The following is a 13,226-nucleotide window of genomic DNA, read 5'->3' as shown; positions in this document are numbered from 1 at the left end:
ATGTGTGGCACCTTATCAAATGCCTTCTGAAAATCCACAGTATTTACTGTGAACGTCTGCAAGAAAATGAATCTCGGGCTTGTATATGCTGATCTATATGCACTTTGGTAATAAACTTGGGGTGTAAGGGGTATCACCTCTGGTGAAGGGGCTTGTCGTGTCCAATACCAGGCAACTCACTCACCTTTGGTCCCCACTTGTACTCCGCTCTCACCCAGTAGCTGTTTGCATGTGACAGTGGCCACACCCCAGTATACCGCTTCGACAGGTGGACTAAACCAGGTGAGGGTAGCTGGTAGGCCTCAAACCTCGGTAAGGTAGGGACATGCCTGTCCTAGCATGCAAAGCCAGCTCCAGCCGACTGAACGTATGAGATCTACACTGAGATGAAACTGCCAGGAAGGTGGTTCTGCAACGTTCCGAAGGGCATAACGAGACACAGATGTCCTGGCCATCCACTGCAACCAAGGAAGACTCCAGTTCGTGACACTTGTTTGTATCAGTGGACCCAAACTTCTGAGCTCAAGAGAGTGGAACTGCCCCACTGCAACAGGTTTTCCACTTTAAGAACTCCCCTGCACAGGTCTCCTGCCGTTGTTGGTCACGACAGACAACCAGTTTAAACTATAACGATAGCAAACTTTCTTGGCAACACTCTCCGTCCACATCATTTTCTAAAATATTTCTCCAGCAATCCGTATTTGCAACAAAACAGGATGTAACCACAATAACAAAACTTGAATCCTGAGACCTTATCTACAGAAGAGTACTGTCATCTCCAAGGGGAGCTGAAGGCCTCTGCTTCTGAATGGAGCCAGCCATTCCCATTCTTACAATGAAATAGCAAGAACGTAGACCAGTACTGTAAGAAATCATTAGTGCTGTGCTCAATTTGTTATAAAGTATCTAATCATTTACTGCAAACACACATATGTGCAAACAGATTAGACTTGGGCAGCCCATTGGAGTGAAGGATGACTCAGTTCTACTCCATTTGTGAGGTTAATAAGGCCAGTGTATATACCCAAAACCAACAGATGAGGCTGATGGAACAGAGAGCTGAGTAGGTCATTTGCAAGGTGTAATATTCCTTTCACCATTTTTAAGGCCCCCAATGCATAGATTCTAGGTTCCAAATACCAACTCAATGCTCCCTTTCCACCTTAAGAGACCATGACAGAGACTCCCAAGATTTGGTCAGACTGTTATGTTGTTTCAAGGATGTTATGGCACATCTTTTAATCCTTTTCTCAGTCAGCCCTGGAGTAAAGTGCTCGCTTTAGGAGGCTGATGTAGCAAACAAAGTTTTCTGCCACAGGTACTCATATGAGTTTAACTTGGGCCTTAATGCTAAGGAAGTTTTCTAGTGAGAGAACACTGACAAAGACTTGTTTATCATTCCAATAAATTTCAATGATTTTGCACAGCAATGTTAGTGGAATTGCACCAGTTACTTCAGATGTCTACAGTGGATAGTCCAAGTTGCAGAAACATACAAGCTAACAGGAATCACTACAGCTGACAGAACATGCATTCTGTAGCAGAAATGATTGTCAAATGTTTTTTCCTCAATTAACCAAAGACAGTGCCAGCACGTTGAAAACAGTGCCAAAAATAATTCACGATAACAGGGTCTTACAGCTAAGAGCATGAGGGCAAGGAGTCATCCAAACAAAAAGGGTAAGTTTGTGCGCAGAGCAGGACAATGGTAAAATATTTCACTCAACATACCAAGCAATTAAAAAAGGCCTTAACACCTCTGTCTAATCTTCTATGCAATCTCAATCTATTGGATAAATAAACAATTTAAAGCAGAGAAGCTTGTTCTTCAAAACTGCAAGTACATCAATAAACTCCAGAATTTGGAAGGCTTGACACTCAGAGCAATTTTTCAAGAGGTGACATGAATTGTCAAATTGAAAAGGTATGTTAGATCCCTGCCTTTATAGATACCGTCAGCAATCCTTCTTCCACCTTTGTAAATCAAACCTCCTGTCTGAACCACCACCCAGTAAAACATACGCCATTGTGCGGAATCATTCTCCCACTCTGAGCCCTGGGGCAGGTCAACTCCCTGCGTAGCTGCTGAACCAGTTGAGAAATCTCAAGTACTATTGCACAAAAAATAAACCTAGCTCACCGCCATTTAAACAAGTGACAACGGTATCATACAGTGTACCAAAAGAAGGAAGTCGTGCAAAATTCATTATAAAAACACCTGCTTCCATTTTGAATATTGCAGCTAATTCAAGGAACTACAGGAAGAACAAGAAGGCTCCAAAGAGATGCCAAGATAAGTGGCAAGATCAGCGTTAGGGTGGAGAGACTTGAGAAACTAGGTTGTTCCCTTTAGGACACAAAGTTACAAAGAAATGTTCAAAATTATGAAGTTTTTAATAAAGTAAATAAGGAAAACCCTTTTGCAAATCATATTTGTTGGCAAACAGATTTAAGGAAATTGGTAAAGTGCTTAAGTGACTCCAGGGAAAATAATTTACTTTGTGAACCATCATGATCTACATGTATTTCCTGAAAAGATAGGGTAAACAGTTTCAACAATAATGTTAACAAGAACTTACTGGACTACAGAAAAAAAAGCAAGGGGGTTGAGTACAATGTTAGGATGATCTAAATTGATCTTTCAGAATCAGCACAGGTATGATGGGGTGAACGGCCTTATATGGTTATGCCGTGTGACAGCAGGATCTGTCTTAATTCTGAAGCTTAGGAGGACAATGGTGCCTAACAATGATTCCTTTGCTTGCATCTTCAGAAACAGCTCTATTTCTATCTTTGATATCTCCTTTTTTTTTCCTTTTCAAGGTTCTTTTGTATACCCTGACCTGGAGATACACACTGACTTCGGTTCTTTGCGGAAATGGGACCCTCTCTCAGGGCCTCATGACCAGCTGCTTTTCGATATGCCAAGGACGCAGCCTGGATGACTAGCACACTTTCAGGGTACCAGATTTTCATGGCTCTAGAGGCGGGCGGATTCAAGGCCAGTGCCGCTGCCTGATGAATTGTGGGAGACGGAAGATCGTAAGTAGTGAGCTGGCTGCTGGCTGTGTGCCCAGAGACCCGAGTTCTTTGGGCAGAGCTCGGAAGGAGTAATGCAACAGACTTTTAACACCATAAATCAGTGAGTTGCTTGAATGTCACCCCTCTCGTCGTGAAACATGGAAACCTCTTTTTCTCTTATTAGGGAGAGAGAGAGCCTGTATGTCGAAATACTGGGTGAACAAGTAGTCTTTGGGGTATTGCAAGTCTGTGTCTTTATTGATGCTTTGCTGCACACTCAAGTGCTCGGAGGCGGGTACTGATCCCTTTTTTTGCTGGTGGGGGAGGGGGATCGTTGCTTTGCTGCTGCTTATGCATGGAGGGCAGCTGGGTGGTTTGGGGTTCTAACATTTAACTGTCATTCATTCTTTGGGACACTTCTCTGCTTTTGTGGATGTTTGCAAAGAAGAATAATTTCAGGATGTATATTGTATACATTCCTCTGACATTAAATGTACCTATTGAAAGTAAATTTTTATTATCAGAGTACCTACATGTCACCACATACAATACTGATAATTATTTTCTTGCAGGCATACCTAGCAAATCTGAATAGTAATTATACAAGATCAATGAAAGATTAAGTAGAGTGCAGAAGACAACAAACTATTCAATTGCAAATATAAATAAATAGCATTACATACAAGAACATGAAATAACATGATAAAGAGTCCTTAAAATGAGATCATTGGTTGCGGGAACATCTCAAGGGATGGGCAAGCAAGTGTAGTTATCCCCTTTTGTTCACAAGCCTGATGGTTGTTGGGTAGTAATTGCTTTTGAAGCTGGTGGTGCCAGTCCTGAGGCTCTTGTACCTTCTACCCAGTGGCAGCAGTGAGAAAAGAGCATAGTTTGGATGGTGAGGATCTCTGATGATAGATGCTGCTTTCCTCTGACGTTTCATGTGAATGTGCTCAATAGTTGGGAGGGTTTTACTTGTGATGTACTGGGTCAAATCCACTCCCTTTTTTTTAGGATTTTCCATTCAAAGGCATTGGTGTTTCCATACCAGGACATGACACAGCCTGTCAAAACTCTCTCCACTACAACATCTTTTGAAGCTTGTCAAAGTTTTCATCTGTGCAGACTCCCAAAGAAGTAGAGGTGCTGCCATGTTTTCTTCACAATTGCATTTATGTGCTGAGCCCAGGACAGATCCTCTGAAATAGTAACACCCAGGAATTTAACATTGCTAACATTTTCCACTACTGATCCTCCCATTATTACTGGCATTGGTTTCCCTCTCCTGAAGACTTCAATCAGTTCCTTGGTCTTGCTACATTGAGTGAGAGATTGTAGTTTTGACACCACTCAGTCAAATTTTCAATCTGTCTCCTGTATGTTGATTCATCACTACCTTTGATACCGCCCACAAAAGTTGCGTTATCAACGAACTTGTCTTTTGGTGTTGGAGTTATGCTAGCCACACAGTCATGTGTAAAGCAAGTAGAGCAGGAGGCTAAACACATAGTTCTGTGGTGTATCTATTCTAATGGAGATTGTGGAGATGTTCTTGCCAATCCGAACTGACTGGATCTACAAGTGAGGAAATCCAGGATCCAATTGCACGAGGAGGTATTGAGGCAGAGGTTTTGGAGCTCATTGATTAGTTTTGAGCAGATGATAGTATTAAATGCTGAGCTGTAATTGATAAAGAGTATCCTGATGTACACATCTTTTCTGCCCAGATGTTCCAGGGTTGCGTAAAGGGTCAATGAGATGGCATCTGCTGTAGACCTGTTGCTCCAGTAGGCAAATTGGAGTAGATCTAAGTCACCACCCAGACAAGAGCTGATAGGTTTGAACACCACCCTCTCAAAACACTTCATCACTGTGAACGTAAGTGCACAGGTCACCACGCGCTTCTTGGGCACCGCTATAATTGAAGGCTCCTTAGCAAGTGGGTACCTCACACTGCTAAAGCAGGAGGTTTAAGATCTCAGGTACCACACCAGCTAGTTGGTCAGCACAGGTCTTTATCCTGTCACCTACACCACAAATAGCCATTTGCATACCGAAACACACCCGCAATACATACAGCAATAACTTGGCTAAGACACATATTAGAAGTGCAGAAAAATATCTGGAAGCGCAGAATGGCCTGGATTTTTACAGGCAATGGTGAAACAAGTGATTGTTAACCAAAGAATGTTGGCCATAGGTATCTCAATATCTTTGTGGAGTGGGCTCTCTTTTCCAAACCAGTTGTCATCATCCATCAGATGAAAGGAATACTGAGATCCAGCAACTGTAATGTCATAAAGCTGACTGAGCATTCTCACTAATAACTGGAATGATCATGCACCATACTTTAATAATTAAATATTGAGTTTCAAATTAAGATTTGCAAATGGCCACAAGATTAAATATATGAAATAGAGTCATGTATAGTTTCTTAAGTTAAAATGCATTTTATTTTGTCATATTTGCATGAACTTATTCCAGATATGTAAATTATTTCTTATATGAAGAGTGGCATGTTTACCAACCATGGTTTAATGGATAAGAATTCAAGTCATGGAACAATGCATGTTTTATTTATTTGCGTCTGAGATGCATCTGAAAATTCCAACTTTTATTGCCCATCTCAATTGCTCCTCAACTGGGGAGACAGTTAAGAAATCAACCACGTCAATTCAGTTGGAGTTACACAAATGCCAGACTAGATGGGACAGTAGATTTCCCTCACTGAAGCAGATGAGTTAACCAGACAGGATTTTACCAGAATCCATTGGCTTCTTGGTTAATATTATTGACTCTGGCTTGTTCATTTATTAATTAATTTAAATTAAATTTCCGAACTGCAGGGGTGGTTTTGGCTCCTGTCTCTGGATCAATGGTCAGAATTCTGGTTGCTACACCAACGCCTCAACTACTAGTTTGCCAATCCACAGGGAATTATACAGGACTGCTTTACAGGATCTTGCCACTTTAACAAGTTTAATTTGATTTCTGTAGGGAAAACTGCAAAACAGTGCAACTTGTGAGCAGTATCAGATCACTGGCATCAGGACTGTCAAGTTAAACCACACTTGCAAGAAATCCTGAACATGCCAATAGTTCTGTGGTCATCACAATCATAGAACTTGGCCAATCATTCGAGAGGAGTTCAACATCAAATATTTTTTTCATTTAATTTAATGTTATTTCTTTAGAGATACAGTGTGAGCTAGGCCCTTCCCGTCCATCCGGCCTTATCACAAGACGATCTACCACAACCAATTAGCCTACAGCACTGGACTGTGAACAGGAAACTGGAGCACCTGGAGAAAAGCCATGCATTCCTTGGGGAAGGACATACAAAGTCCTTACAGAGCACGCTGGGACTCTGACACCCCAAGCTGTAACAGTGTTGTGTTAACCTCTACTTTACCACGGCATCCCTGTGTACGGGCAGTTCCTTCTTCACAGTTTATATTAACCATAGATTTGGTCTCAGCTCACTTGAAAATATTGAAAGTGCTTGGAAAGAGAGAAGTTTAAAAGCAGTGTATTAGAAACAAGCATTGTCAACTTAAATTCACTCACAATTGGCTCCATCACAAAATGAGCATTTCAATCCACTATGACTTTCAACCGACATTGCCGTTTCCAGAAGACTGTATGTAGCTGAGTGTGGTTAAACGTTCTCCAAGCAATTAAACAACAGACAGAACAACAACATAACCATAATAGATGCAAGGTGAATGGTGCCTCAACCTCCTTCACCTAACACTCATGTACCATAGCCGAATATCACATATTTCTTGGGGAAAAAAAACTAGCCAAGTTTTCTCTACACATTTTCAAAAATACATTGGTATTCTGTGGTATTCGAAAACTAATTGCAATCTGCAATATTATGCAAATTCCTTGTTCAGAATTGTAAGGAAAACTAAGGAAAACATTGTTTGGAATTCCAAGGAATGTTTCCAAGCATTTCTTCATTTGTGCATTATATTTAGAACTATCGGTATTTGTTCTAGTATGCTGGTAACTTTGGATCTAATTTTCCATTAACTACATTTCCTTCTGTGCTTCATCTTTCATTTTTTGCCTTAAATTGTTGAAAGTAGGTCTTCAAAGGTTACAATCACAATTTTTGATATAAATCTCCCAGCCTCAACTCAGGGCCCACACTGTGCAGGCTAATTGCAGTATAGACCACTAACAGAATGCCTGATGACATCATTTAATCTGACAATTCAGAAACAACAAATATACAATGTTTGGTATTTTGAGAAGGGGTACAATGCTTTCATTACAAAATTAACTATTAATATTTAAATAGAGAACTCTTAATATCTTTATTTCTCTCGAGTTGAAGAATTGCAGTTGGCAATGGTGTGTATAGCAGAAAAGAACACTTACAGGCAAGAATACAAACTTAACCTGCAAACAGTGCTTGGACACATCTGCTGATCCAAATTATGATGCAGCAAACAAGTGTAACTGCCTCAGTATCCAGTTGCTGAGCTTAACAACAAATCTCACAGCCTAATTTGTTTCCAGGTGCAAAATAACCAACAGCTGAATACCATCTACATTGATATTGCTGTCAGGCTGATGTCTTATCTACATACCAGTCATCTTTCCACTGTAGGCTACCTTAAGAAATTATGACACTGCCCTCACTTTTGTTACCAATGAGATTCAAGACATTAGCTTGATATTGCTATGGAATGTACAGTGCCTTGTAAAAATATTCAGCTCCCAACCCGTTGTTCACATAACTGGGATTTTGATCAATTTAACTGAGAATTTTATTTGTGAATCATATCCTTTTTTCACAGTAGAGCCCAAAACAGAGAAAAATATAAAGCATGAAAACCAAAACTTCAAATACTGGAATGACAGCAGTTCAGAAGTATTCATCCTCCTTTCCTCAGTACTTAGTTGAACCACCTCTCGCAGCTATTAAGCCAATAGTCTTTTTGGATAAGTCTCTATTCGCTTTGCACACAGTGATGGAGCAAGGTTTGCCCATTCCTCCTTGCAAACTTGCTCAAGCTGTGCCAGGTTAGTTGGGGAGCAGTGGTAGACAGCAATCTTAACGTCTTACAAAGATGTTCAATCAAGTTAAGGTCAGGACTTTGACATGCCACTTGAGGACATATATTTTCATTTGAAGTCACTCTATTCCTGCTCTGGCAGTGTCCTTTGGGTCACTGGCCTGCTGAAAGATGAATTTCCTCCCTTGTTTATGCTTTCTGGCAGAGGCTAACAGGTTTTAATCCAGGTTATTTCTGTATTTAGCAGCATTCATTTTCCCATCATATTCTGACCAGATTTCTTATCCCTGCTGCTGAAAGCATCCCCATGCTTTTTGTCATACTTCCAGTTGGATGGTATTACCTGGCTGATGCGCAGTATTAGATTTATGCCACATGTACCACTTAGAGTTGAGGCCAAAAAGTTAAATTTTAGTCTCATCTGACCACAAGACTTTCCTCCACATCTTTACAGTAGCTTCTAAGTTAAACTTTTTAAGGCAGGGCTTCTTCCTTGTCACTCCTCCATAAATACCCTTTGAGATTGTGAAGCCATGAATTTCCTTCCCAGTTGCAGCCACTGAATTTCTCCAGCTCATTCAGAGTGACTGTTGGTGTGACAGTAGCCTCTCTTACAAGTGACATTCTTCACCAGCAACTAAGTTTGGAGGGGCGACCTGACCTAACCAGTATGGCTATGGTTTCATATTCTTTCCACTTTTCCACGATAGACTGCACTGATCTCTGAGGCCTGTTCAGTGCCTTTGAGATGGTCTTGTACCCTTCCCCAGATCTGTGCTTCTCTGTTATCATTTCCCTGACTTGCCTTGAATGTTCTTTTGGCTCCATTTTGGTTTGGTCTATTGAAACTGTATAATACTATTGGAGAGAGGGTATTTATTCTTATGAATTAATTCACTGAAAACAGGTGATCCTCCAATTTTCTACGTCAACAAATTTGGTGAGGTAAGGCAATACATACAGTGGCATGCAAAAGTTTGAGCACCCCAGTCAATATTTCAGTTACTGTGAATAGTTAAGTGAGTAGAAGATGAACTGATCTCCAAAAGTCATAAAGTTAAAGATGAAACATTCTTTTCAACATTTTAAGCAAGATTAGTGTATTATTTTTGTTTTGTACAATTTTAGAGGTGAAAAAAGGAGCACCACGCAAAAGTTTGGGCACCCCAAGAGATCTGAGCTCTCAGATAACTTTTATCAAGGTCTCAGACCTTAATTAGCTTGTTATGGCTGTGGCTTGTTCACAGTCATCGTTAGGAAAGGCCAGGTGATGCAAATTTCAAAGCTTTATAAATACCCTGACTCCTCAAACCTTGTCCCAACAATCAGCAGCCATGGGCTCCTCTAAGCTGCTGCCTAGCACTCTGAAAATTAAAATAAATGATGCCCACAAAGCAGGAGAAGGCTATAAGAAGATAGCAAAGTGTTTTCAGGTAGCCATTTCCTCAGTTCGTAATGTAATTAAGAAATGGCAGTTAACTGGAATGGTGGCGGTTACGTTGAGGTCTGGAAGACTAAGAAAACTTACTGAGAGAACTGCTCGTAGGATTACTAAGAAGGCAAATCAAAACCCCCGTTTGACTGCAAAAGACCTTCAGGAAGATTTAGCAGACTCTGGAGTGGTGGTACACTGTTCTACTGTGCAGTAACACCTGCACAAATATGACCTTCATGGAAGAGTCATCAGAAGAAAACCATTCCTGCATCCTCACCACAAAATTCAATGTCAGAAGTTTGCAAAGAAACACCTAAACAAGCCTGATGCATTTTAGAAACAAATCCAATGGACTGATGAAGTTAAAATAGAACTTTTTGGTCGCAATGAGCAAAGGTACGTTTGGAGAAAAAGGGTGCAGAATTTCATGAAAAGAACACCTCTCCAACTGTTAAGCACAGGAGTGGATCGATCATGCTTTGAGCTTGTGTTGCAGCCAGTGGCACGGAGAACATTTCACTGGTAGAGGGAAGAATGAATTCAATTAAATACCAGCAAATTCTGGAAGCAAACATCACACCATCTGTAAAAAAGCTGAAGGTGAAAAGAGGATGGCTTCTACAACAGGATAATGATCCTAAACACACCTCAAAATCCACAATGGACCTCAAGATGCGCAAGCTGAAGGTTTTGCCATGGCCCTCACAGTCTCCTGACCTAAATATCATTGAAAATCTGTGGATAGACCTCAAAAGAGCAGTGCATGCAAGACGGCCCAAGAATCTCACAGAACTAGAAGCCCTTTGCAAGGAAGAATGGGCAAAAATCCCCCAAACATGAATTGAAAGACTCTTGGCTGGCTACAGAAAGTGTTTACAAGCTCTGATACTTGCCAAAGGGGGTGTTACTAAGTACTGACCATGTGGGTGCCCAAATTTTTGCTTCAGGCCCTTTTCCTTTTTTGTTATTTTGAAATTATAAAAGATGGAAATAAGAAAGTAATCTTGCTTAAAATATTAAAGAAATGTGTCATATTTAACTTTATGGATTTTAGAAATCAGGTCATCTTTTACTCGCTTAGCTATTCACAGGAACAGAGATTTTGAGCAAGGGTGCCCAAACTTTGGCATACCATTGTACATCGCACCCAAGGAAAGTTAGCATAATAATTGCAAAGGGGATGAATACTTTTTCAGTCTCAGAATTTTGGTTTTTAATTTTTAGTAGATTGACAGGTTTTGGAATTTCTCTTTTGATTTGACGTGATGCACAATGTTTTGTAGATTAGCTCAAAAAATCCTACTTCAGTATATTTTAAATTTAGAAAATGAGATAGTTAAATGTAAAATTAGTTGGAGGGGCTGAGTACTTTTTCAAGGCACTGTATTGGGAACAGGAACACCTACAATAATTTTGTATAGATCCTTCCATAAAAACATAAGAAGCAGGATCTGGAGGAGAGCCCTCATTTATTGAACTATTCACCAAGATTATGTCTGATCTCTTACTTCTGTCACTTCCTTACGCTAACTACATACCTCTTGATTTCCTAAATACCTAAAAATCTATACAACCCTAATCAAACCACCCCACAGTCCTCTTGGGTAGAAAATTCCCAGTAATTAGGTTCATTATGAAAATATTAAACTCAAAACAAGTCTTATTCAGCTTTTCACACAGAAGCCACTAACTTTACTTTCTCCTAAAATTATGGTTTCTTGAAATTCTACCTTTAATGAAGAAGTTCAATTCCATGTTATCCCTAGCTAATTCAAGACCATCACAATCAACAGCAACGAGATATGGAAATCATTCTCCAAACCTCAGTTTGCACCTTCACTTACATACAATTTGGAAGATTAAAATAATCTTCTCAAACTCTAGTTATAAACAATAACAGCTCTGCTGACTCCCCAAACCCTTGGTATATATTTAGGATCCAAACTTTGGTTTCCTAAGACAGAGAACAAAATTAACTAAAAATAAATCTCAAAGAGGGTAAAACTGCATTTACCAGAATTAAATGCAGTATTTACTATTGTAGGCCTTTACTTGAAGAATGGAGAAAGAAAGGTAATTTGAGCTCTTCCACCCAGAGGCTATGATCATTTATTCCAGTAAAGATCTGTCTCCACATGTTGACCCTATTCCTGAAGAGATGATGACAATCTCTCACAATTTGGTTATGGAGAGGTGGGAAAGGGTCAGAAGAGGAAAGAGCCAGGCAAAACAATAAAAATAAAAAATAATTCATATTTCCTTTAACCTAAGAACAGAATCAAAAGGTTAAAATGTCCGTCAATGGTCAGGAATTAAATTCCGTATGCTGCTCATCAGTAACACATTGGAACATGAAGACATTCTGTCATTAAGATTCACTTCTTAGAAGCTAATGGTTGTACAGGCTTACTCTTCATCACACATCTCAAGACGTTTATCTAAATGTATGTTGATCCCTGTTCTTTTACTCACCCAGGACTCCATGCTTCCAGTCAAATTATTCTGCCACTGAAATCTAAATTTTTTTGTTGAGAACAATTCCAATTCAATGAAATTCACATACATTACTTCATTGACCTCCGACACTTTCAGAACCAATCCACAAACTCAGGCAGAGAATACTTACTGCAAGCATTAGTACCAATGGTCAAACAAATGAGTCACCACATCCTTTACAGAGACTGAGAACTCATTACCTCTCATCTCGCGGTACCTGTACATCTATATTCACAGTCCCTATTAGTCTTCGCAGTGCAAAACAGCAGGGAAAAACACGCATGGGAAGTGTTGTTAAGGAAGAAGCAACATGAAGCAAGACACTGAAGGTACCAAGATTTGCCAGAGACACAAATTGGCACCAATGTTTAACATGAAAACTGACAAAACACTCTCTGTACGATGAGTGGTTAAGATCTGATAGGCAAACTGCAGGGCTTACCACTGTCTGCTTTGACTTACAGAAATCTTTAGTAGTTATTCATCAATCATATAGGGTTACTTCCAGGGAAACGTTATCAGATAAACTGACGGGCTCATGTACCGGGTAACTTACTGGGTAAAGCCACAATTACCTATTACAACAATTATTAAGCAATGTATACCACACCTCAATAGTTAATTGCAGCAATTCAGCTAAATGTTTTGAATCTTCTTTATTCGGAACCACAAGTAGTATACATTCAACAGATTATTTCACTCACACACATGGAGGCAATTTAAAATGTAAACACCTGGAATAAAGGATTTATTAGTTACACACCACAGCCTCCTTGCTCTGTCTAAATTTATTTAACCTACCAGCTCATCTACTCATACTCACAAAAGAAGCAATTTAGCCATTTTGCAAATGGCCCCAAAATTCTAAACACGTCCTGCAACTTGAAACAGCATGCCTGGACAGAAATCTGGACACTAACAATGATGACAGGGTAGACAATTCCCTGGGCTAAATACAACATCTGCTGTGTGGTTTCTGGTATTTCTCCTGCCTTTGCAATCTCAACTACAAATCCTCCAAATATTTGAGCCTATTTTTCTCAACATCTTTTCTTTTTATGAATTTTTCTCCTCCCAACCAAAAGTTATCGGGCTAGAAATTCCTTGGCCCCTGAAAGTCATGTTAAAAAGACATGAGGACACCCCATCAATTCTGCCCTTCAGAAAGCTCAATGACAGACTAAGCCTCATCACAGTGTTGAGAAACCTCAAAAGGCCTTTTCTCCATGGAGTTGTAAGAACAA

At 39.9% G+C, this 13,226-nt stretch overlaps 1 protein-coding gene across 8 annotated transcripts in view; it reads right to left on the bottom strand.

Moving 5' to 3' along the window:
* Positions 1–13,226, bottom strand: part of LOC140735685 (myosin phosphatase Rho-interacting protein-like) — a 307,455-nt gene that overhangs the window by 251,677 nt on the left and 42,552 nt on the right. The window lies entirely within an intron of this gene.

The sequence above is a fragment of the Hemitrygon akajei genome, chromosome 11 (assembly GCF_048418815.1).
Source record: "Hemitrygon akajei chromosome 11, sHemAka1.3, whole genome shotgun sequence".
Lineage (NCBI taxonomy): Eukaryota > Metazoa > Chordata > Chondrichthyes > Myliobatiformes > Dasyatidae > Hemitrygon > Hemitrygon akajei.
The sequence above is the reverse complement of the archived record's forward strand: the minus strand, read 5'-3'. Positions and strand labels throughout refer to the sequence as shown.